Source organism: Tursiops truncatus, chromosome 14 (genome assembly GCF_011762595.2).
Source record: "Tursiops truncatus isolate mTurTru1 chromosome 14, mTurTru1.mat.Y, whole genome shotgun sequence".
Taxonomy (NCBI): Eukaryota; Metazoa; Chordata; class Mammalia; order Artiodactyla; family Delphinidae; genus Tursiops; species Tursiops truncatus.
Genome location: NC_047047.1, coordinates 23165504 through 23189976, shown reverse-complemented (window position 1 = coordinate 23189976; position 24473 = coordinate 23165504). Strand labels below are relative to the sequence as shown.

The 24473-nt window shown below is 33.3% G+C and overlaps 1 long non-coding RNA gene across 1 annotated transcript; it reads left to right on the top strand.

Moving 5' to 3' along the window:
* Positions 1 to 279: 279 nt before the first annotated feature.
* Positions 280 to 23993, top strand: LOC141276384 (uncharacterized). The gene is made up of 3 exons (XR_012325879.1): positions 280 to 363; positions 21112 to 21188; positions 23843 to 23993. It is a non-coding gene; the product is annotated as an uncharacterized lncRNA (long non-coding RNA).
* Positions 23994 to 24473: the final 480 nt, after the last annotated feature.

The following is a 24473-nucleotide window of genomic DNA, read 5'->3' as shown; positions in this document are numbered from 1 at the left end:
AGTGTTTGTGACATTGCAATTTATAACAAGAAGTATATATTTTGTCTTTGTTCTTCTTCCTGGTGCAGAATTCCTAAAATCCTTAGAATTTTCTAAGTGATAAAACCAATAAAAGTGTCTTTTGTTATTCATAATAAGCCCTTTTCATCCACACCTGAGTTTATGTTAATGGAGTAATTTTTGGAAAGTTCCTAGGTAACCAAGGATAGGAGTTGGTTGCTAGGGGAACCAAAGATGTAATTAGAATGCTGGAACTTTCAGCCCTAAGTTTTGGGGGCTGGAGGTTCACTTAACCACACATGGCCAAAGATTATTTAACTGTGCCTACATAATGAAGCTTCCTAAAAACCCCTCCAGCACAAGGTTTGGAGAACATCCTGGTTGGTTAACATGTGGATATTCTTGGGAGGGTAAAATACCCAGAGAGGGCGTGTAGGTTCTGTATCCTTTCCTCCATACCTTGCTCTATGCATCTGTCATATCTGGCTGTTCCTGAGTTATAGCCTTTATAATAAATTGGTAATCCTACTAAGTAAACTTGTCCTGAGTTCTGTGAGCCATTCTAGCAAATGATGAAACACAAGGAGGGGCTTATGGGAACACTGGATTTATAGTTAATCAATCAGAAACCCAGATGACAACCAGGACTTGTGAGTGGTGTCTGAAATGGGACAGTCTTGTAGGACTGAGCCCTTAACCTGTGGGATCTGACCCTCTCTCCAGTTAGATAGAATTAGAGTTGAGTTAAATTAGAGGACACTCAGCTGGTGTAAGAGAATTACTTGATATGGAAAGCCTTTCCACAGATCTGGTGTTAATAGTGAAGTATTGAGAATAGAGGAGAAAGAGTTTTTCCTTTCAATGTTGAATTTAAAAAGATTGTAAATTGTGCAGGGTTCTTAGAAGACAATACATGGATATCAAAAAATTGTATACTGTTATAGAATAATCATAACCTAGATTTCAGAAGTAGAATGAAAGATCATAAGATTAGCAGGAAAACACTGTGATAGAAACTCATTGAATATTCAGTAAGAACTTAGTTTAACGAATATTTTTGGCTCCTAGACTCTAGAAAATTACTCTATAGAGAGAGAAAAAGGTGAGATATGCACATAATACAAAGGTAATAATAGTAGAGATAAGGAAATTGAGCTAATGATCAAGGACCTGCAGCTTGTAGTCAAAATGACCTGCATTCAAAACCCAGTGAAATTTCTTACAAGCTTTGTGATCTAACATAAGATTAGCAAACTTTTACTATAAAGGACCAGATAGAAAATATTTTAGGCTTTGTGGACCACATACGGTTTCTGACACATATTCTTTGTGTATGGCTGTGTATGTGTGTGTTTACAATTCTTTAAATTTACCGACTATTTAAAAATGGGTCGTATGGTATATTAGGCATATGGGCCATAGTTTGCTAATTCCTGGTCTAGGCAAGTTACTGATCCTCACGATCCTCAGTTTTCTCAATTTATATTGGGAATAATACCTCTCTTGGAAATCTGTATTTAATATTAAATAAGATAATGCTTCCAAAGCATGTAAAATATGGTATCTGTTCAATAAACAGTAGTAACTGGAGTCATTATGGTAGTAGTCATAGTTGAGCAGTTTAGTTTTCACATTATTATTATAAGATTATTAGTTTTATGCAATAAATCATTACTATTATTATACAATTACAAAATTACTAATTTTTTATTCTTCAGAGTGTAGTGGTTGTTTAAGGAAAATATTATGTCTATTTTCAGGGAGGGAAGTCTTTGAGAAGAAAAGACTTCAGCTCTGTCCAGTATGTGTAATAAGTAGACACAGAAAAGGAAGTAGTAGATGAAATAGCAAGAGCAAAATCTATTCAAGTGCTGAGGATCATGTGCAGTGTGCCATTTCTAGCACATACATTCAGTGTGGTATTACATGTAATTTTAAGCAAATACATTCAGTAAACTATGAAAGAGTCTTTCCTTAACCTTAGTCAGGCCCCTTTTACTACTCTTCCCAACTAGGCCTTGGATTTTGTGCTTCTGTGTCCTACTTTACATTGCCTAATTTTAGCAGGAATCCCACTAACTTAGTTTAGGCAGAATTCCCCACCCTCAGTACCTGATCACCCTTAATATCTGATCAGGTTCTTCATCTTCCATGATTCCCCAGATGATGTCTTATTACCTTGACCTGCCTTCCGCAAGAATCCTATTCTGTTGGTTTAGCCAGAATTCCTCCTTACCTCTCAGTAATTTTCCATCCACTAATCCACACTTCCCCAACCCTAACTCTACTCTTTGACTATACATTTCCACTTTTCCTTGTTGTACTCAAGAGTTGGGCCCAATTTCTTCCTCCTACTGCAAAATCCCATTCAGTCCTCCTGAATAATGTCTCCTTTACTGTTCTTTAACAAGCATCATGAATAATTTTTTTCCTGAACTAATATAACATGCAGGGTAAAGTAAGGCTAGATCATAGAGGACTTTTTCAACACAGTAGAGCAGGGGGCATTATCATCTAGGAAAGGCTCTAATAGAATTAGGCAAAGGATTTGAAGTATGGGAGTCATACGGGTCTTACTTTTTTATATTGGGCAAATACATGTGCAGATCACTTGACCAAGAAAAACAGGTCATTCTGGCTATAAAGCAAAGAATGAGTTAAACAAGGGTTAGAATGAGAGCAGTAAAAACAGTTAGAAAGTATGCAGATCAGTGATTATGAGTGTCTGAAATGGAAGGAAGAGTGGAGGGGCTAGCATTGTGGACATGATTTAAAATTTTTTTTTTCAAGACATAGTGCTGGATTTTATCTACTACATGCTACAGAGGTATGTAGGATGAGTCTTAAGTTTCTGGCTCAAGTACTACTTGGATGGAAGCACATTAATAGAGATTATGATGACAGGAACAGGCACAGACTGGGCAGAGAACATACAGTCAATTTTGGACATGTTGAGTGTTATGTCTACCATGGTCACTTATTCAACAGGTGGTTGTATATTCAAGTTTGAAGGCCAGGTTCGAAGATGTATATTTTTAAGTCATTTCACCTAGGTGAGTTTTTAAACCATGAAAGTAAGTGAATTTGACCAGGAGCATAAATGGAGCAAAAAGAAACATGGGTAGAAAAAATATGGGGAAAAAAATGGTTTTGTGTTAAAACTTAAAGGAAGTAGTTTGTGTCTCTTAATCCCATACCCCTATCTTGACCTTCCCCCTTCCTTCTCCCCACTGGGAACCACTAGCTTTTTTCTCTATATGTGTGAATCTGTTTCTGTTTTGTTATATACATTTGTTTGTTTTAGAAAATGATTGAGAAACAAAGATATATTGTACAGTATATGGAAATATAGCCATTATTTTGCAATAGCTTTAAGTAGAGTAAAAACTATAAAAATATTGAGTCACTCAGTTTTATAGGTTGAAACTAATACAATATTGTAAATCAACTATACTTCAAAAAAAAGAAACATAAAGGAAGGATTAATTTTGCAGTTGTGGTTTATGTAAACTATGCTAGGGAAAAAAGAATGTTGTAAGGAATCATGCAATTGACAGTTTAACCTGATCACAGTCCCTGAAAATATTTCAATTTCTAAAAATCAATATATTGTAGAATTTCCCAAAATGCACTTTCAGTGTGCATCAACATTAATTCAGTTAAGTCTTGCAGTTATAACCCACATCAAAATTACCCAAGAAGAAATTAGGCAGGTGCAATTTCTATTATATGTAGTGCTAAGTAGGAACTGTCTTTTCTTTATCTACTTATTATTTCACATTGTTTTAAAACCAATTAGGCCAATGAATTGCAGATCTTTCTGTTAATGCAAACAGAAAGACAAGTATTCTTCTTTTTACTGATCACAGGACCTTATTGCTCTTTAAACTGACATGGAAAAAAGAGGCAGTTGAATCTGTTTGCCAATATCAACATTATGTCAAAATCAGATGGATTGTATGCACCATAAGAAATTGATCTTTCTTAAATAATTCTACATAGCAGGACAAAACATGCAACAATGATGGTGTTCTGTAAGCCACAGGCAGGTTTTCAATATATACAGCAGTGTGCTGGCATATTTTCTAAAGATTTTGCAGACCCAAAACACTCATATGGCACAAACACTTGCAGTCATGTATAATAAATATTGAGATCAACCTGGCGAAGATAATATGCTTCTTTCTTGTCTCAAATGTTCTAAATTAGAGCAGTCAAACAATGTTAGCTGGGAGGCCAGTTACTTCAAAATAGCACCTGCATACCTTGCTTGATGCTTGGTAACTTTCATTTTATTTGATATAATTGAAGCTGGCTAAGAAAAGCATAATCACCACTACAATAAGCACTTATTAAAATTTTAATTATGGAAGATAGTCTCCTCCAATCGTCACATGAATTTACTCATTTAATTCTCACAGCAACTCTGATTTAGATGAGGTTATTATCAACATTTGTGAAGATAAGGGTGTATAGAAGGTATAAATGCTCTGTTCACATATTTGCCAAATATCAAATATCTAGTAAATAGGAAAATTGGGCTTTATGCTCCGTGGCATGTTTGCATGGTTCATACTTCTAATCACTGTCTCTCACCACACTAATACTGCCTCTCACCTTACTATATAGACTTCCTAAAATTATAGAATCAGGGACAGGGAACAACAGGATTCAGATAGGTCACAGGCAGAAGAATGTCAGACCAGTAAAGATTGGGTTAGAATGTTAACAAGATTTGCATCTACTTGGAGAGAAGAAATTAATTCCTTTCTTCAAGGAGGTATCCATTATCAGGAAAATGGAGAGAGTTCATTTGATCCTTGCCTTTGAATGAGGAGGCAAAATTCAGTGGAATAAAGGAATTTCAACCATGGCTATTTGAAAAGTCTGTGAATAATGCTTATGGGTAGTTTGGGGCAGGCGAGCTTAGCAATCAGATGTCTCAGATCCATAAAGAATATCATGTAATCCTCAAATAATGTAACTTCCAGTTTTCCATGACTTTAGGCTAGAAACAAGTATAACTTGCCAATTTATTTATAGACATGGAACTTACTGATTGTTTATGCAGATGTGAAAATAAATGAAATCCATCTAAAAGAGTACAAACAGAGGCTATTTATTCAGAGCTTGCTATAACATGGGAGTTAGCCACCATCACTTGCATTTGGCAGAGACTCAAAGAAAGACAGAGGAGTAGGAAAGCTTTATAGGGAAAAATAGAAGGAAGCCACCATTGGTTAGGTCTATGCTCTGATTGGAGGTTGTTGGCATGATGATGCTGGGGGCAGGATAACTAGAAGTACCATTTTATATGATTGTTTGGAAAGCATACTTGTATTTTATCTGGTTTGTCCTGAGTTGGGAACAGAGGCAAAAGTGAAAGAGCTGACAGTCATTGACCAAGTTCTGAATGTTCTGGGAAGATTGATTCAGAGGTTGTAGGTCAGAGTTCTATTAGTATATTTGGTCTGGCCATTGTTTGTATATTCAGTATCACAGAGAAATTTTAAGTAGAAAATTGGGCAGACTTCAGATCTGTGTGGAAAATTTCTTCAGAGGTAAGAAAGGTTACAGTGTAAGTGTAATGAGGAAAAAGCCAAGATCTAATTGTTAGGCATATAAAGCAAGAAGACACAAGATCTGTTCTCTTCGTGCATTTACAAAAATACAAGGTATAGAAGTCAGGATCTGGATGGAGCTGTGGTGTTAGCTGCTGCCACCAAATGTCCCATCACGGGGCAGTGGTAGGTGTAGCCACAAGTACTGGTTGTTCTCAGGAGTATTATCTTATCCTCCTTCCATGTGAGGTAATCCTAGCTATCAGTCTATTCTCAGAAGGATATAAAATATAGGAATAGATTACAATGATAGGAGTGGCTCTTAACAGAATTTTCATGAAGCCAAAGATTAAATAGTCATTGGCAAAGTTGAAAATACATTAATTAGTATGAAAGAAGAATGTTAAGCAATCAAAAGTGTGGTGGTGTGGGTTTGTGTGAGGTAGTAGTGGACTTGAGAGTTAGGGTATCAGAGAGCTACAGTAAGCCAAGTAGATGGTGGATAGTAAGAAATTTTGGAGGAATTAGGTAGGGCTCCCATTAAACCTTTAAGAACCCACATATTTCCCTTTCACATAAATGAAGAGGACATTTAAAGGAGTAAAACAACATAAGCAGCCATGTTTGGGGGCATAGCACATGTTGAAAAAGACAAAGATGTTGCTATCATGGTTTTCAATAGACAGTTATTATATACCCAGGTAAAGAGATCAATATAGATAGTATCTATTTCTTCTAAGAAGCTGAGGAGCTATACATTAATACTATTGGGAGGTACAATAAATAATAAGAACACTGATCATTCACTCACTCATTCATTATTTTTCTGTAAAGTAGGTTACTAATAGCACCTACCTCATAGATTTTCTGTGACCTTTCAATTAATTAATTATGTGAATTTCCAAAGAGTGTCTAACACAGACAAAAATGCTGTAAAGCACCAGCTATTATTATTTTTATGATAATAATAATATTTATTATTATAATTACTATTCAACAAGCTTTGAGAATTGTACAAAAGAACAAAGAAACAAAGACAAATAAGATGTAGGTTCAACCAAAGAAAGAGAATGAGGCATATAATCAAATCATTACAATACAACTTAAGTGCCATGATTAAGGCTATATACAATGCACCATGTAAAAACACAGAGGAGAAAGTCACAATTGGAATACTAAGCCTGGAGCTGGGATACTTTACTGGTGCAATTCTATTAACATCAAAATCATAATTTTGTTTTTGGTTATAAGTGTTCCAGATGGCAGGTGATTAAACTTGACCTGAGTGAACTTTCAAAAAGATTAATTCTGTTATAAGAGATGAGTGAAGGACTTGCTTCTTAAATTTCTAATTTAGAAACTCTTTAATTTCACATAATTTAAGTCAAACTACTTTAAATTGAGACATGTCTCAGTAGGGCTGGTCTGTATTCATTGATTATTTGCATATGTAATTCAAATTACTTATCTTAGTTACTGCTCCTGGGGATGAAATTAAGTAAAAACAACATTACTACTATTTATTAAGCACAAATATATCACTATAGCCTCTAAATACTCTTATCACAAGTGTATCATTTATTCCATTTAATAAATTAAGAAGTTTTATATCAAAGGATTGAGTAACTTCCCCCCAAACATTTGTCAATTTTTTATTTAAACTCAGGTATATCTAATCTGAAGATAAAATTTTGGCATGATTTTTAAAATTCATGCTGCTTCCTATAACATAAACATCAGTAATTATTGTTTAAATTAATACAAATACATATTTATAAAGTTCATATCTATGGTATTTAGTGATAGTATCATGATACACATTTCATACAATCTATTCTCTCTCTCTCTGTGTATATATATATATATGTGTGTGTATACATATATGTGTGTGTGTGTATATATATATATATATATATATATCCCATTAACACATGTTTCCTTAAATGGATTAAAATTACTTGTTTTCAAGCATCTCTAAACTTTTTTATTGATGTAGAGTTGAAGTACAATATTATATAAATTTCTGGTGTACAACATACTGATTCACAAATTTTTCAGGTTATTTTCCATTTATAGTTATTATAAAATATTGGCTATATTCCCCGTGTTGAACTGTATATCCTTGTAGCTTATTTAGTTTTTACATAGTATGTTGTACCTCTTAATCCCTTACCTCTGTCTTGATTCTCTCTCCATCCCTCTCCACACTGGTGACCATTACTTTGTTCTCTATACCTAAGTCAGTTTCTTTTTTTGTTATACTCACTAATTTGTTTTATTTTTTAGATCTCACATATATGTGATATAATACATTGCTTCCTCTGTCTGACTTATTTCACTTAGCATAATACCTTCCAAGTCCATCCATGTTGTTGCAAATGGCAAAATTTCATTCTTTTTTTATGACTGAGAAGTGTTTTCATTGTATGTTTATATATATATATATATATATATATATATATATATATATATATATATGTATATATACACTACATCTTCTCTGAGTTTTTTAACCAAGATAGTGGTAAAGAAAATATAATGTTGCATTAAAAATACATGACTAGATTGAGTGAATGTAAGGGAGGAGAATAATCTAAGAAATCCTCACATCAAAGAACAAAACCGGAGGGTGGGAGGGAGGGAGACGCAACAGGGAAGACATATGGGAACATATGTTTATGTATGACTGATTCACTTTGTTATAAAGCAGAAACTAACACACCATTGTAAAGCAATTATATCCCAATAAAGATGTTAAAAAAAAAAAAGAACAAAACCAAAATTGACCATATTAATGATGCAGAAAAAAAATGCTTCTTGATAAAACAAACACCAATAGTTTAAAAAAAATATTTTGAAGTATAGTTGATTTACAATGTTGTGTTTGTTTCAGTTGTACAGCAAAGTGAATCAGATATATATATATATATATATATATATATATACTCTTTTAAAGATTCCATTCCCATATAGACATGACAGAGTACTGAGTAGAGTTTCTTGTGCTGTACAAGTTCTTATTAGTTATCTATTTTACATATAATAGTGTGTGTACATCAATCTCAATCTTCCAGTTCCCCACCCCCTTACCCCCTGGTAACCATAGTTTTTTTTTTTTTTACATCTGTATTTCTATTTCCATTTTCTAGATAAGTTCACTTGTACCCTATTTTTAGATTCCACATATAAGCCATATCATATCATATTTGTCTTTCTCTGTCTGACTTACTTAACACAGTATGAAAATCTCTAGGTCCATCCATGTTGCTGCCAATGGCATTATTTCATTCTTTTTTTATGACTGAGTAATATTCCATTTTATATATGTACCACACCTCCTTTATCCATTCTTCTTTTGGTGGACATTTAGGTTGCTTCCATGTTCTGGCTATTGTAAATAGAGCTGCAATGAACATTGTGGTGCATGTATCTTTTTGAATTATGGTTTCCTCTGATATATGCCCAGGAGTGGGATTGCTGGATCATATGGTAGCTCTATTTTTAGTTTCTTAAGAAGCCTCTACACTGTTCTCTGTAGTGGCTATACCATTTTACATTACCACCAACAGTGTAGGAGGGTTCACTTTTCTCCACACCCTCTCCAGCATTTATTGTTTGTAGACTTTTTGATAATAGCCATTCTGACAAGTGTGAGGTGATATCTCATTGTAGTTTTGATTTGCATTTCTCTAATAATTAGCAATGTTGAGTATCTTTTCATGTGCTTTTTACCCAAAACCACCAATTCTTGATACAAATATAAGCAAATAAGTATAGAATAAAACTTCCTTTGTCTGATAAAATATATTTACCATAATCTATAGCAAAAGAATATTTAGTGAAAATATAAGAAACATTCATTTTAAAATCAAGAATAAGTTAAGAATGCTATTATCATTGTTTCCATTAAACATTTTACAGGAGGTCTAGTAGTTAATTTACCAAGTACTGTAATAAAATTTTTAAAAAGAAAATTATATCAAGATAAAGAATAAGATGTCATCAATATTGTAATTGCATTGGTTTCCCTGAAATTGATTTATTGAATAAATGCAATTCTTATCAAAATTGAAACATTTTTATGAAACTTGACAAGCTACTTCTCAATTAATATTGACTAACAAAATTTGTATGGATTTTCATGGAGGAAATATAAAACCCTATGAACTAGGAGAACAGAATCAAGAGCCCAGAAACTTATCTATGCATACCTGGGAGCATGATATGTAATAGAAGATACATAACACTAGAAAAAATTAAACTGTTTCCTCACAGAAATTATAATAATTCCAGGTAGACCAAAAAAAATTTTAAAAACAGGAATACCTTATAAATGTTAAACAAGATGTAAAAAGAAAAATCCCAAAAGAAAATGGGCTAATTTTAAAATCAAAGTTTTCCTAGATGTTAAACGATATCTTGAAAAATTACAAATACAAGCCACAAGCTAGGATAAGAAATATGAGACCCATATAAGTAAAAAAGAGTTAATACCCATAAAATACACACACACACACACACACACACACACACACGTGTGTGTGTGTGTGTGTATGTAGATAGATAGATGGAGAGAGAACACTAATATCTTTTCAAAGTGAAAAAAAAAACTCACTAGAAATTGAACAAAAGACATCAATAGGCTTTTCACAGAAAGGACATAGAAATAACCAATAAAGATGAAAATACTTAAAATATTAGTGTTCAGGAAACCCATACTAAAGCTCACTGCATTCCATTTAATGGAAACCAGACTGACAAAAATTGAAAGGTCATCAAGTTTTGGAGAGTGCTTAGACTAGTAATAAGAATTTCTATCTACTGCTGGAGAACATGTAAGGTTTTATAGCACTTTTCAAAAACAGGTATTATCTAGTAAAATTGAAGTTGTACAAATCCTAAAATCTCAGCACTTCCTTCTAGGAGTGTAGCCCTCAGAAACTCTATCATATGTGCACTAAGAAGCATACATATGAATGAAAAGTGCAGCAATGCTTGAATAGCAAAACACTAGAAATAATGCAAATATCCATCAACAAGGAGAATGAACAAAAAAATGTATTTTTCAATGGAATACTATGCAATAGGCTAAGTAATGAAATAACAACAAATTCATAAACTTTAATGAACTTCAGAAATATGATGATGTGTAAAAGAAGGAACCCACAGAAGAATGTGTTTTAATCTAATTTACATAAAGTTAAAAATGTCAACGTAGTTTTAAGGATGGTACATACATACAAAAAATCAGGGAATTATGTAAAAAAAACTACACAGAAAAGCAGGAAAATATAAGGATACAATTCAGGAGAGTCTTTGGTTCCCCTTCTGGAGGAGAAGGGGAATGCATCATGAGATATGCAATCAGAGAGACAGAGACTCAGAGTATTTCAATTTAATTGATAATATTTAATTTCTTATGTTGAGTGATATGTCTTAGGTGTTCATTTTATTAATCTTTCTACTTTATGTCATAATATTTTTATATATTAAATATTTCATAATAAATAAAGAGGCACTTTGAGCATTTAAAGAAATGCCTTCTGAGATATATTATCACGTGCAGTAATAAGAAGACAAAAGCAAGAACAAGTACAGACTTGGGTATATAAAATGCTGCTATTTTTGTAAAAAAAAAAGTTACATAGGATATTTCCTCATATATTTAAAGAAATTAGCTCTAGAAGTAATAGGCAAAAACATATTCCTATATCTCTTGAAATTGGGCAGCAAATGGACAAGAGATTTAGAACCAGAGAGGTTAAAAACCTTTCTCAAGGGCTTCCCTGGTGGCGCAGTGGTTGAGAGTCTGCCTGCCGATGCAGGGGACACGGGTTCGTGCCCCGGTCCGGGACGATCCCACATGCCGCGGAGTGGCTAGGCCCGTGAGCCATGGCCACTGAGCCTGCGCGTCTGGAGCCTGTGCTCCGCAACGGGAGAGGCCACAACAGTGAGAGGCCTGCGTTCCGCAAAAAAAACAACAACAACAAAAAAACCCTTTCTCAAAGTCCCAAAATCCTGGCAGAGTCAGGCCCAATTTCATTCCTTCCTTTAGCAATTACTTGATGAGTACCAGTTCTGTGTCAAGAATTGGTCAGGCAGTTTGGATGTATCAGAGAACAAAATGAAGAACTCTGTTTAATCAAATTCTAGCTGGAGGAGATGAGAATAAAAAATAAACACAATTGATAAATAAACAAATAATATATCATGTTAGATATTTGTTAGAGTGTGATAAATGCTGAGCGTATGATGACTGGGTAGAACAGCGTTGGACATAGTGAGGCCTGGGAGGGGGAGGGCAGTGTTAACTTGCAGAGTTAAATAGAGCAGTCAGGGCAGGCCTCATCAAGAGGGTGAGGATTGAGAAAAGCCTTGAAGGAAGGAAGGAAGTGAACTAAGTTAAGCGTGTATCTAGAGAAAGAATATACCAGTCAGCTAAAGCAGGCCCTAAGGAGCAGATGCAGCATCCAAGATGATGAAGTCAAGTTTGCTGATTTAGAAAGTTTCATCATTGTCATTACTATGCTCCACTGATTACTCTGAGTTTTACTGTTTCTCACACTGACATGGATTGTTAGACACAGCTTGTGTGAATAGAAACAAATTTTTCCTTTTAGAAATATCAACTAATTTGTAATTTAATATCTTAAATCAGTTGTGTATGGTCCTAAAATGGGAATAAATTGGTATTACACTATGGGGTCAACCCACAGAAATATCATGAAAGACTTGAGCAAGGATGATGCGCAGAGACTTAAAGCCTTTCCCACCTTTCCTATCATGGGGCACATATAAAATTCACTTGTTTCCAATAATTGAATATATTAAATCCAGAATAAAGGAAATAGAAAAAGCAATAATGCCTAGGCTTGGATCATTGTTTTCTTGAGGGTATTTTTAGGACAATGGTGGGAAGGTTTCTCTAAAGCCCTGTCTTTTCAAGGAGAGTTGCTTAAAGAAAAATATTTATTCTGGTTTTAAAAAATATATATCAGCCTATAAAGAAGAAATATAGCAGTCAATATTAAAAATGTAACATGATGTTAAAGGAGAAGAAAAACCCACCCACAGTCTAGCTGGGGGATTTGTAAAGGAAAAAGGAAAAGGAACAAGCACTGCAACTGTTATCCTCCCAAAATATGCTGCTGTAAGGACTTAAGTTGTTTTAATCTTCTCTCTATATACTATTAGTTTTCTTGACCTTGCAAAAGTCATTCAGTATGTGTTCATATATCTGTGAAAACAAGGACAATGATCCCATCTCTCTGAGGATCCTTTGGGTTAATTTAGTGACTTCAATATCTAATACCAACTTACTATTATGCCCATTGCCTTTGTTCTCAAAATTCTCACCACTGACCTAATAATAGACAAAATGACAGGCATGTCTATAGCCACTTGCAACAAAAGACTCTCAGTAGCATCGTATTGCAATATAATGAAGAGAAATTATAAATGAATAGAGAGGCAGCAACTACCCAGAGACAATCTGAGGACTGAATGAAAAGAACAGTCTTGATGATGTCCTTATAAATGTGCCACCAGGCTAACGGGGGAGAAAGCATGCTTCCTAGTTAATTTTCCATATTAGTGTAATGAGAAGAAATAAACAAACTGCCAGAGAGTTCATTTGTCTAATGTTTCAGCCAGCAGACATGGCACAGCTCCCACTTAAAGGGGTTAAAGGTGGACAAAAAATATATATAATTCTAAGCTGCTTGTTTTGACCTTATAAAATAACAAATCAGGGCCATTATGGATAGTGGTTTGAGGATGACACCAGTCATTTATAGTTCATTTCTCCTACCAGATTCTGATTTTTACAAAATATTTCATTTTAGTAAACTGCTGGCTGAATTACACCTAGAGCATCAAGGCTAGCCTTGTACTTCCCATTACTACGGATAGTTCCCTGAGCAGTCAAATATGTTTTTTTAGTTGCTCATTCTGCTGTTTTCTGAATAGTGAGTATTCATTATTCAAACCATATACCAACTATTCAACCTAAAGACCAACTTCTCTTAGAATTTTGACAAGGAACAAATGAATAAAATATAAATATGTAGTAAATACTTTTCTTTGCTTATAGACTAGAAAAACTGCTGATTCCTAGCACAACTGCCTCATATTGTAGCCGTAGAATGACTGGTTAAAGGACTGTGCTTATTAGGTCTAAACATTACAGATCCACTGGGAATACAATATTGGTTGTAAAGTATTTATATGGTGTAGTTTTCTAAAATGCTGTACAATCATTAGCTAGTTCTGACAACAACTCTATGAAAACAGCTCTATGTGAGGTGGGTTACTATCTGCTCAGTTCTACTTTGGGGAGTCTGGTGTGGATAGTATCTGTCTGAAAATTACCCAGGGCAATAATTCACGACAGGAGTTGGGCTGACATAAAGATATACTATTACTATATCCACAGTCAGTTCATTGACCAAGCTCCTCATTTGAGAAAACAGTCATTGCTTCTTGTTCATTTTGTTCCTTTAAAAACACTGAAATCCCAAGACTATTTCAGACAACTCTCTTTTTGTAATAATCATAAGAATTTAAAGATATTGATTATCTATAAATGGATTACCTTTTACTGATTATCCACCATGGCCATGACTAATATGCTTGGTGTAATGGAAAGAGGAGAGGATTTGGAATAAAGCCTAGCTCTGTCATTAATTAAAGAGATTTTGTCAAGTAACTTCACTTCCTTTTGTTCATCTGAAGGATAAAAGATTTTGAACAACTGACTTCTAAGGTCCCTTCTGGCATTAAAAGCCAGTCATCTTATATCCTTTATATTCATATAATGGCAAATTCTATGATTACATTCTTTTTTTCCTGATTATGTTCTGGAAAAAATCTGAGACTATCTAATACATTAACCTATATTTCAGTGACTGACTTTTTGGAAAATCATTATGTGTGGGCCGACAACGTCCCTGGTCTTAAAGGACTGAGTTAATGTAACAAATTCATATCAACAGGAGAGATGAGATGGAGGTACAGGTAGATGACAAGGAACTGTGAATAAATGCATGACCCATTGTACATGTGAATTAAATCTATCAAATTTATGCTCAGTGGAAGATAAATGGAGAAATACTCTTACACTAATTACATTTCAAAACCATATTTAAATAGTCCAAAATTGTTTTCAGCTCACTTTATTTAGCATAAACAGTTGGAATGTGGTCATGCTTAAACACCACATGTCCTTGTCTGTCTAACCACCCTGAAATAATTCACACTAGTTTGATGCCTTGGGCTGTTGCTAAGCTTTCAAGCAATGGAGGGTAAAATGCCAAAATCTTTGAGCAAGGTATTAGAAGTTTTAAATGGTCATTAACACTTGAGTGAGAATTAATTTCTGTGGTTTACTAATCAGACTGTAAAGGAATAGGACATAAACATGTGATGGTGTGGTAGACAGTACAGTATAGTGTTTACAACTAGAGTAATTTAGGGAGGGCTGGTATGGATAACAAGAAAGAATGGGCTGCTGTCGAGGAAATGATTCCAGGTTGATCAGATTAATGCCAAAAGGAGAAAGGAGCATAGAAAGATAGAATAACTTTCAGTTTCTTTTTTTTACTTTTCACTATTGCCTCTGGTTCATCTTGGCTTCATCAAATCTTATGTGGAAAATTAAATTATTGGTACTGATTCTTCACTTTCCTATTTGAAAGTGGGTATCCACATCCTTACCATGTCATCATGGTGAAATTCCACATACTTTTACTTTGGGCTTGGCTATGTGACTTTCTTTGGTCAATGGAATGTTTGTTAGTGGATGTGATGCTAACACAGGCTTGAATTATGATTGCTTATTTTGACTTGCCTTTTATATTTGATAATTTGCCATGAGGAAAATATACACCAGATAGCAACAGATCAAAAGAGAATGAGAGGCATATAGACACAAGCTTCAGCTTTCAGTTAAGCCTAGCTAACCCACAGTCCGAAGCAGGGCCATAAAGCTGCACAGCTGAACCCAGCTTGTGTTATTAGCAGGGCTGCAGTTGTCCCACAAACCCAGAGTAAGAAAATGCTTACTGTTATAAAACACCAAGTTTTAGGGTCTTTTTTTCATAGGATCAGTATATTGAACAATAATAGTTAACCATGCTTTAGTAATGCCTTCTCACTTTTTCAGAAAACTCTTTTCTTGCTTATTTCTTGAATATCAAAACAATATATAATCAATGCAAAAAATTTAGAAAGTAACTTTGTATATTTTACCAAATATATGAACATATTTAAGCTTATAGCAATTTTGACTTGTATGCATATAAAAAGCAAATAAAATGACGTTGTGTCTGTAAAAATAAGTCCATATTAAATAATCCTACTTTCACAAATAATTGCATCTGTATCGTAGATCTACAAAGTGATATCAGAGTTGAAGTTAGTCTTGAGCAGGAAGAAAAATTCCTTGAATGTGGACTAATTTCAAACAGGTTATAAGCAGAACTTATTTATTGTAGCGCTTTGAGTGGAAGTAAATAATCAGGTTACTTAAAAAAAATTGAACTAAATAAATATTGACAGATTCTGTGTATATCTGAAAATATAAACTTGTGGAAAAATTCTGATAGTTGAAGAGATAGGTCTGTTACACACTCTCAAAAATGAGACCCAATAGTTATACATAATTTTCTTAGTAGTTGTATTTAAAACTGTAATTTTAATTGATTATTTACTCCATTTTAATTTTACTCAGGTGTGCAAAAATACTTTTTTTTGAATTTACAAATTTAATCTGAGCTGTTATTTGTAATAAATTTTCACTGAGTTTTTTCTACTCTCTAAGTTTTGCCAGACCATATAAAATCAAACCATCTCATATCAGATGGTCAGTGAATAATGTGTGAAGAGTATGCCATGCTATATCTAGAAACAAAATTACATGTTTCAAAACTTGTATATTATACAATGATGGAAATAATATTAATTGTAAAACGCACGATTTTTTGAAGTGTTATTGTATGCCAAGCACTGTGATAAGCATTCTACATGGATTATTTTATTTGTTACATCAGCATTTTGAGTAGGCCCTGTTAATATTCTCGTTTTAATAGCTGAGGTGTTATGGCAAAGTTCTCCATTTTTCTTAGATTTGCTTCCATATTGAAGCAAAAATATTCTTGTGTCTGTTATCAATATAAGGAAAATATAATCTATTGAAAACAACTGATTTACATAAATAACTGCTCTTCATGTTAGACTACCATAGAATAGGGTAGGGATTTGTGTGACCCCCATCTCCCAACCCCGTTATCATTGACATTATGTCAAAGACTTTCTAAATATCTGTCAACCCTCTAATAAGTATAGACTCAGCCACATTTTTCCTTGTTTGTTAATGATCAATGGTGTTAAATGGAACAGCACTGAAAATCTTGTTAACATCAAGATATATTTAATCTATTGCTTCTCCTTGATCTCCTAAGTCACTCTGACATATAAGGAAATTAGATTAATCTGACATGATTCATTCTTTATACAGCCTTTTTTATTACTCCCCAGTACGAGGTAGCTGCTGATGTTCATTTAACTGTTGCCAATTGATTTTTGATAAGTTCTATCTTCATTTTTTTGTGTTGGATTTTAGTTAAAATGCATCATTACCATTAGTTTGTGACCCCTATTTTAGATTGGGAAAAGGATATAAATATATTTAATTGTATTGATCAGTTTTATTAAGAATTCTTAAAACTTAGTTTGTTGATTCTCTAATTTAAAAATTTTAAATAAATAAATAAATAAATAAATAAATAAATAAATAAATATATATATCATGATTCAATTAAAATCTTCATTATCAGAGGCTGTTGGTCACTAGAAACAAAAGGTTTGAACACATAAAATTCAGTCTTAATTTTTAACTTATTTAAATTTACTTCCTTCCACTCTGGATCAAGTGTAGCATTGTTTTTTTCTTTTTTCTTTTTCTTCAGATTACTATAGTGAGAGTTTTAAAATAAAACTGAAGACAAAAATAACACTAAAAGTTTTGTGTTTTGAATGTTCTTTCTGTGTGTGGATACTTCAAGTTTGATAATTTAGCTAAACAACCATTTTAGAATTAACTTTGAGAACCCACCACATTATTCTTTACTCTAAAAGCATTGTGACCAAAGCAAGATGTATAATGCATTTGTTTTCAAAGAACTTACTATGTTTTTTTAGTCAAAATAAACCAAGTAATTAGAGGACAGATTAATATCAGGTCATCAAGGTGCATAGGTCTGAAAACCTTGATGAAAAACTTAGTTCCTCTGATGCCCTACACTTATTTTACAGACAGGGAAAAGGATGTCCACTATTCTTCGGAGAGGTAGAACAGGGGTTGAATTCTTGTGATCATTTTAAATCTTGCTCATTCAAAACACCTATATAGAACAAAAAATATTTCTGCTTAGGGTGGGACCCAGGTATTTATGGCCCACCTAGTCATTTCCTGGTCCTATTGTCCACTAGTTGTCCAGATCTTTGGCCAACAATGCACACTACCCTTTCCATGCAGCCACTCTCTGGATATCACTTATATTTCATAGAAGTCTCCTAACCAGTCCTTCTGGATGCCAAAGCTTCAAAGGTCAAGCACTATTGGGAAGAAGAAAAATTATCTAAGATAATAATAAATAATAGTTAAATCTTTAAAAACAAAAAAGCAGAACAGAGGAGAGCAATTGTGCCTCAGAAAGAGTAGAGAGTAGGGGTATAGGTACAAGTTTATGAGGATGAACAGAGAGGTACCTAAAAGTTCTGCCATCACGCTCACTCCCATCCAGAAATATGCACAGAGAATCTCATTTCCAAGTCGCCTCTAGATAATCACTTGTTGATCTACTCTAAGGTGTTATCTTTTTCAGTCAGTACTCTCAGTTAAACTGAGAGTTTCCCAATTTGGCAGCACAAAAAATGTATGAAATTAAATGAAATAATGTAGGATGACAGTGTTTGGCACATTTGTTGACTATAAATACAGTACTCTTCAATATATTTCTAAAAATTATCTTTCCAGGCTTAGCTTTTCTGATTGTATCCTAATGTATATTTTTTTGTTTTTCATGTTTTTAGGGAAAAAGTTCTGTAGTGTCTATTTAGTTTTATACTTCTTCCTACCCTTTCTTCATAGCTTGGTGTAGGGGCTGGAATGTTTTCTCATCTAGATATCAGTAATTTTTAATGATTTTCCTAGACTCTTCTGATGCTTAGACTGCATTTCCATGGATCATCATCTCCTGTGATCTCCATTAAATCCTCTGAAATTCACTTTCTAGCACAGTATACTGAAAATTTCTAATGTTCTGAAAAGTGCACAGAATGACATCAGGTTGAAGAAGCAAAGAGAGGAGCTCAACAAAAAATCTCACTTCAAAAGTTCAAAGCCCTTTTATGCATTCAGCTGACTATTCACAGAGATTCTTTCTTCTACTCGGGTGTTGGAAGCAGCTTCTGAAGAATTTGCAGAGGTTGTCTCATTATATCTAGCTAGGCACATTGAAAACACATACAAAAAAGTGGTTCTATTATTATATGTTACATTTTGTGCCCAATAGTGTTAACCATAGAAGAAAACATATATCAAACTCTGAGGTCAATTAAATCCTGGTAGTTAAATAGGTGAGATTTAAAAAAACAAAACAAAACAAAAAACAAACAAAAAAAACTATGTATGTTTCCTGAATATTATCTTTTTATTGTCACAATGAAAGTAACTTAGAAACAATAGTTATTTTTCTAACACCAAAATAAGAAAAAGAAAGGGGAAACCTCGAGAAATGCCTCTGGTATGTACACTTTTTGTAAAAGAAGAGAGAAAAATGGTAATTTTTGTCAAATTAATTTTCTAGATCTTACAATTTTAATATTTGTTCTTAAAACTTGTTTTCTATACATATGGTACTTTTCCCTAGTTTATTAATTTATATTTTATCTTTATTAGAATGATTATAATTGTAACCAGTTTTGTCTGCCCCTTCCACCCAGATGCCTTTGTAATAAATGAGGAATTGAATTTGCTTAAAATTTTAGAGGTTTGAGCCCAGTGAGGTCTAACTAAGCTAATATTAAATTTAATCACAACTTATTTAATCTTTTAATGTTTTTCAGTATGGTATTCAATACGATTAAAATGTAACAAATAATAATAATACAATTGATAGTCAAAAATGTGAAGAAGGGAAAATATGGATCATAAATAGGAACTATTAACATTTGTTCATCATCATTCTAGTTATCTCTATCAATGGACAAATAGTAAGATAGTAGACATATAGGTAGATACATAAAACATTTATTAGAATTTAATGATATTTTTAGTTAAATATATTAACTTTTGCATGAATATAAGAGGATCTAATAAACCTGAAATGAAAAGGAAGACATTGCAGAACTTAAGGTCAAAAGTTTTTCATGAGGTAATAGTTCCTTAAAAATAATCCCTCTGAAGCTAATGGGGGCAAAGGAGTCTTGAAATACAACAAAGATTGTAGTTATTGTAGTTTGTCTTTTAACCAAGTGTTCTCCAAATGTTTAGCATTTCCAACATTTTTAAAAATTCCAGTATTAACTTCCTGCCATGAAAGAACAAAAAACAGTGTATTGATAATTTTACTTCCCTTTCTCCAACCCTATTATCTTATGTGTTTATTATTTTTTACACTATTACGTTTCTTAAAGTGTAACTTCCACAGTTACAGGACTTTTGTCATTTTTGTGATTCACTTTTATTTCTTCTTTCCTTCATTACAGCCTTTATAGTTTTGATATTTGTGAATCTGTCACACTAGTGCTCAATAAATACTATTTTTCTTTTTTCCTTCCCACCAGTAATACCAACTGATTTGCTCCATTACAAATCAGCTTTTTCTTTCTTTCTTTTTTTAAGTCAACCTTTACTCTTCCAATGATTTCTCTGAATCAGTGTTGTGGGCATTTGTGTCTCTCTGAATACATTATGATGAATCGTTAGAATTCTTTTTTCTCTGTGTCACACGTAAGATTTGCATGCACAACAAAAGCACAAATCATTACTATTCTTTTTTTTTTACTCACATAAAATGCATTCGGTGGGGTGGAATCTAAATTACAATGATTTAAAAGAATGTTCACTTCCCAGGAACATACCAGGAAGATTATTTCACTGTAGCATAAAAATGACTGATGGCCTTGTAGGAATATATCATCTAAATAGTTTTGTCTTTGCAAAGTCCATATTAATATGATTAGTAAATATTTGGGATTTATATTATGCTTGATAAACGAAAGCATCATAAAAATAAAACACATAGCTAATCTTCATTTTTTGAAATGAATAAAAGTAATAAAATAATGAAATATAAGAGATTCTCTATGACATATTTTTGCATAATTTAGAATAATTTTATTTTAGAGCAATAGTTTTGCAAGAAGAATTGCATCCACACAGAAATAACATATCTTTTGTTTGTTGTTGCTCCCCTCAATTCCAAGTTTAGTAACATTGATAGTAAGAAAGACTAGTAACATATATTTCTACTGCTTTATCTTCTAGAGGCACACAGACTTTCAATAATTGTGATTTTTAGCAAGTGTGATGTTCGTCTTTGCAATAGCCACAAAAGGCAAATGGTAAGTGGTAAGAGAATCATAACAAGCAAGTAGTAAAAGAATCACAATGATCACTGTTTTAAAATGATTTTAAAGGCCAAATAAGATGTCCCAGAATAATTTATGACATAATCTAAGATTTTTGATTCCAGTTAAAGATGCTGAAGCAGAAGGAAGGGGCAAAGTAGAAACAAAATCCATAGAAAAGGGGAAGATAAAAAACACATACATGTGTATACACAGGTGCAGGCATCCAAGGATATTTTAGGTTTTCAAATAAGACTAAAAAATATCATTTATATCTTTTCCTAATATCTCTTAATTAAACATGTCCAGTTGAAAACTTCCCTAATATGGGAAAGGAAATAATTAATCAAGTTCAGGAAGTGTAGAGAGTGCCATACAGGATAAATCCAAGGAGAAACATGCCAAGACATATATTAATCAAACTGTCAAAAATTAAATACAAAGAAAACATATTAAAAGCAGCAAGGGAATATGTGTCTTGGCATGTTTAATCCATTTTGAGTTTAGTTTTGTGTATGGTGTTAGGGAGTGTACTAATTTCATTCTTTTACATGTACCTGTCCAGTTTGCCCAGCACCACTTATTGAAGAGGCTGTCTTTGCTCCATTGTATATTCTGGCCTCCTTTGTCATAGATTAGGTCACCATAGGTGTGTGGGTTCATCTCTGGGCTTCCTATACTCTTCCATTTATCTATATTTCTGTTTTTGTGCCAATACCAACTGTCTTGATTACTGTAGCTTTGTAGTATAGTCTGAAGTCAGGGAGCCTGATTCCTCCAGCTCAATTTTCTTTCTCAAGATTGCTTTGGCTATTTGGGGTCTTTTTTTTTCCACACAAATTAATTTTTTTTTGTTCTAGTTCTATGAAAAATTCCACGGTGATTTGATAGAATTGCTTTGAATCTGTAGATTGCTTAAACTCTACTTTTGTCTAAGATACTTTTGTGCTAGTTAGCTTTATCTCAATTTTAAAATCTTTGAACTTTTTGTATGGCCAAAGCTTTCCTCCCTATATTAAGCCATGGGGCCAAGCCCCTCTCTGCTTCAACTGGTTATTAGAAGAAAATAAGTTATTAAAGAAAAAAATTCCACTTTTAATGTCATGGCACTAATTCAAAACTATATGGAGAGCTAGTTCTACTTTGAAAGACAGGATTTTGGGACTTCTGAGAGAAGCTATTATCAATCAAGGGCTTGTGATGCTGTAGAGCACATCTCCTTCTGTCAAAGGTGGCTAAATAGCCATCAGGAATCCCTGGCATTTTCCCCATAAAAATGTGTCAAGTGACAAACAATGGAAGCACAACATAGAAAAGACCCATACAGGTGGGCCTTGACTATTTGTGACTGAGAAAAAAAAAATCTAGTTTGTGAGATTCTTTTACCTTAAGATTTTCTGTGGGCATCACAGAAGTAGTAATTAGAGCCATTTCTATTATTTCATTTTTACCTTACATTTCCTTTAAAATGCCTGACATTAAAATATAACTAGATTTAGCCATGGGGTGAGTGTTTTTAAATTAAACTCACCTAAAAACCATTCTGTAATTAAGATCACATTCAGAATTTATCAATTATAAATATCAACATATATCCTTTTGACTGGGCAGCAGTACTTCCTGTGAAATACAAAATATGTGAAATACAAATGCACCCAATTCAAATGCACTTTTATTAACCAATGCATTTGTAAGTGCCAGCACAACATAATTAGCCTAGATTACAATTATAAGTAGTTTGATATTACTTGCCATAAGTATAAACTAATATTTTATCTTTGCCCATCTAATATTTTATCTTTGTCCATCAAACATAGACTTTATGATGAATACCCTCTAAGTGCTTACATGTTGAGAAAATATATTGAAGACAGTTTTTCTTATTCTGCTTTTCCTATCCAAAGAAACACTCCTGATTTTGCTACATTTTTAACCCACAGCAGGCTACTCTGAAGGGTAGAAAAGCCTGGTTTGGCTCATGGGGTTTCAGTGTCTTTACCCTGTGTTTCCACAGTTTTTTCTGAAACATTTTGGCTTACATTTCTTATATTCTAGCTCTTTGCTCTAATGCCTGATTTTATATCATTGCCCAGTTCCAGGAGAGCTGAGTTTGTTTGTTTGTTTCTTATTCATTGTCAGATAAATCCTAGAAGCTGACTCAATACTTTGCTAATATTGGCTCTCATACATATTCAAGAATAGATAGATTAATTAGTCTAGCAAGATCCTGAAATGTCTAACTTAAACTTAAGGCGCATTCAAGCCACCACTGACAAGCAAATAAATTTATTTAATTAATCATGGAAGTATGGAGCACAAGCCTAATTTATGTACCTCCAGTGAGTTCCCTTCAGCAATAGTTATAAAAATAAGTTTCTATGTCATTTTGCTGAGATTCCATCAAATATAAATCTCTAAAATAGAAGAACGGGCATAAAGATGCAGCAAGCAGATGAACATTTGTTAGAGCTGCAGACCAGTAAATATGCCTGCTCATAAGTAATAAATTCATTTTATATTTTATCTCATTGGCCTCTCCAAAACTCATGCCTCAATTTTTTGTTTTGCCTCTTATGAGTATCTTCTAAATATCTTTTTCTCTTGAATAATAAAGTTACATCTTATTGTTGGCACTTTATTTTCCCCAGGGTGAATAGTTGAAAATACTGAAAGCAGGTGAGACCAAGAAGCAGGTGTATTTCTTACAGCATTCTACAGTGTTCTTTGCATCTGTCCAAGTTTTTGATTCAACTTGACAGGAACTAAATATGTTTAATTCCTGTGAGGAATAAAGTTCTTCTGGCAATCACCTTCAACGAGAGTTGGGAACATGCTGTAAGATTCAAAGTCAGGATTTTATTTTTGCTTGCCCTGGTGATCTTGTCTCCCCAAAGGCAAAACATATATCTGAGGAAACATCGAGGAGAATACTGTTTAACTTGGTGCCATGGACTCAAAGTAGATGTATGTTGATCTTCAGTATTTGTTTATACATACTGTCTTTAAATATAATGAGAAATATAGACTGTCTCTATTCTAAACTATTTCACTGCCTGCCAAGATGAAATTTGCTCAGATTTATTGCTGCAGGGAGAAAGTTGAGTATATTCAAGAGGTTGTTTGATTTGGCACCTGATTTTTCCTGTTTGTGAAGTGGGAAATAACACCTCCCTTATAAAATGTTTGTGAAGACTACATGAGAATGTAAATATAAATTGAAAGTGATATGTAGATTAAAATGCCTAGAACAGTTCTTCAAAAAGTGAAATTGCCCCCCCA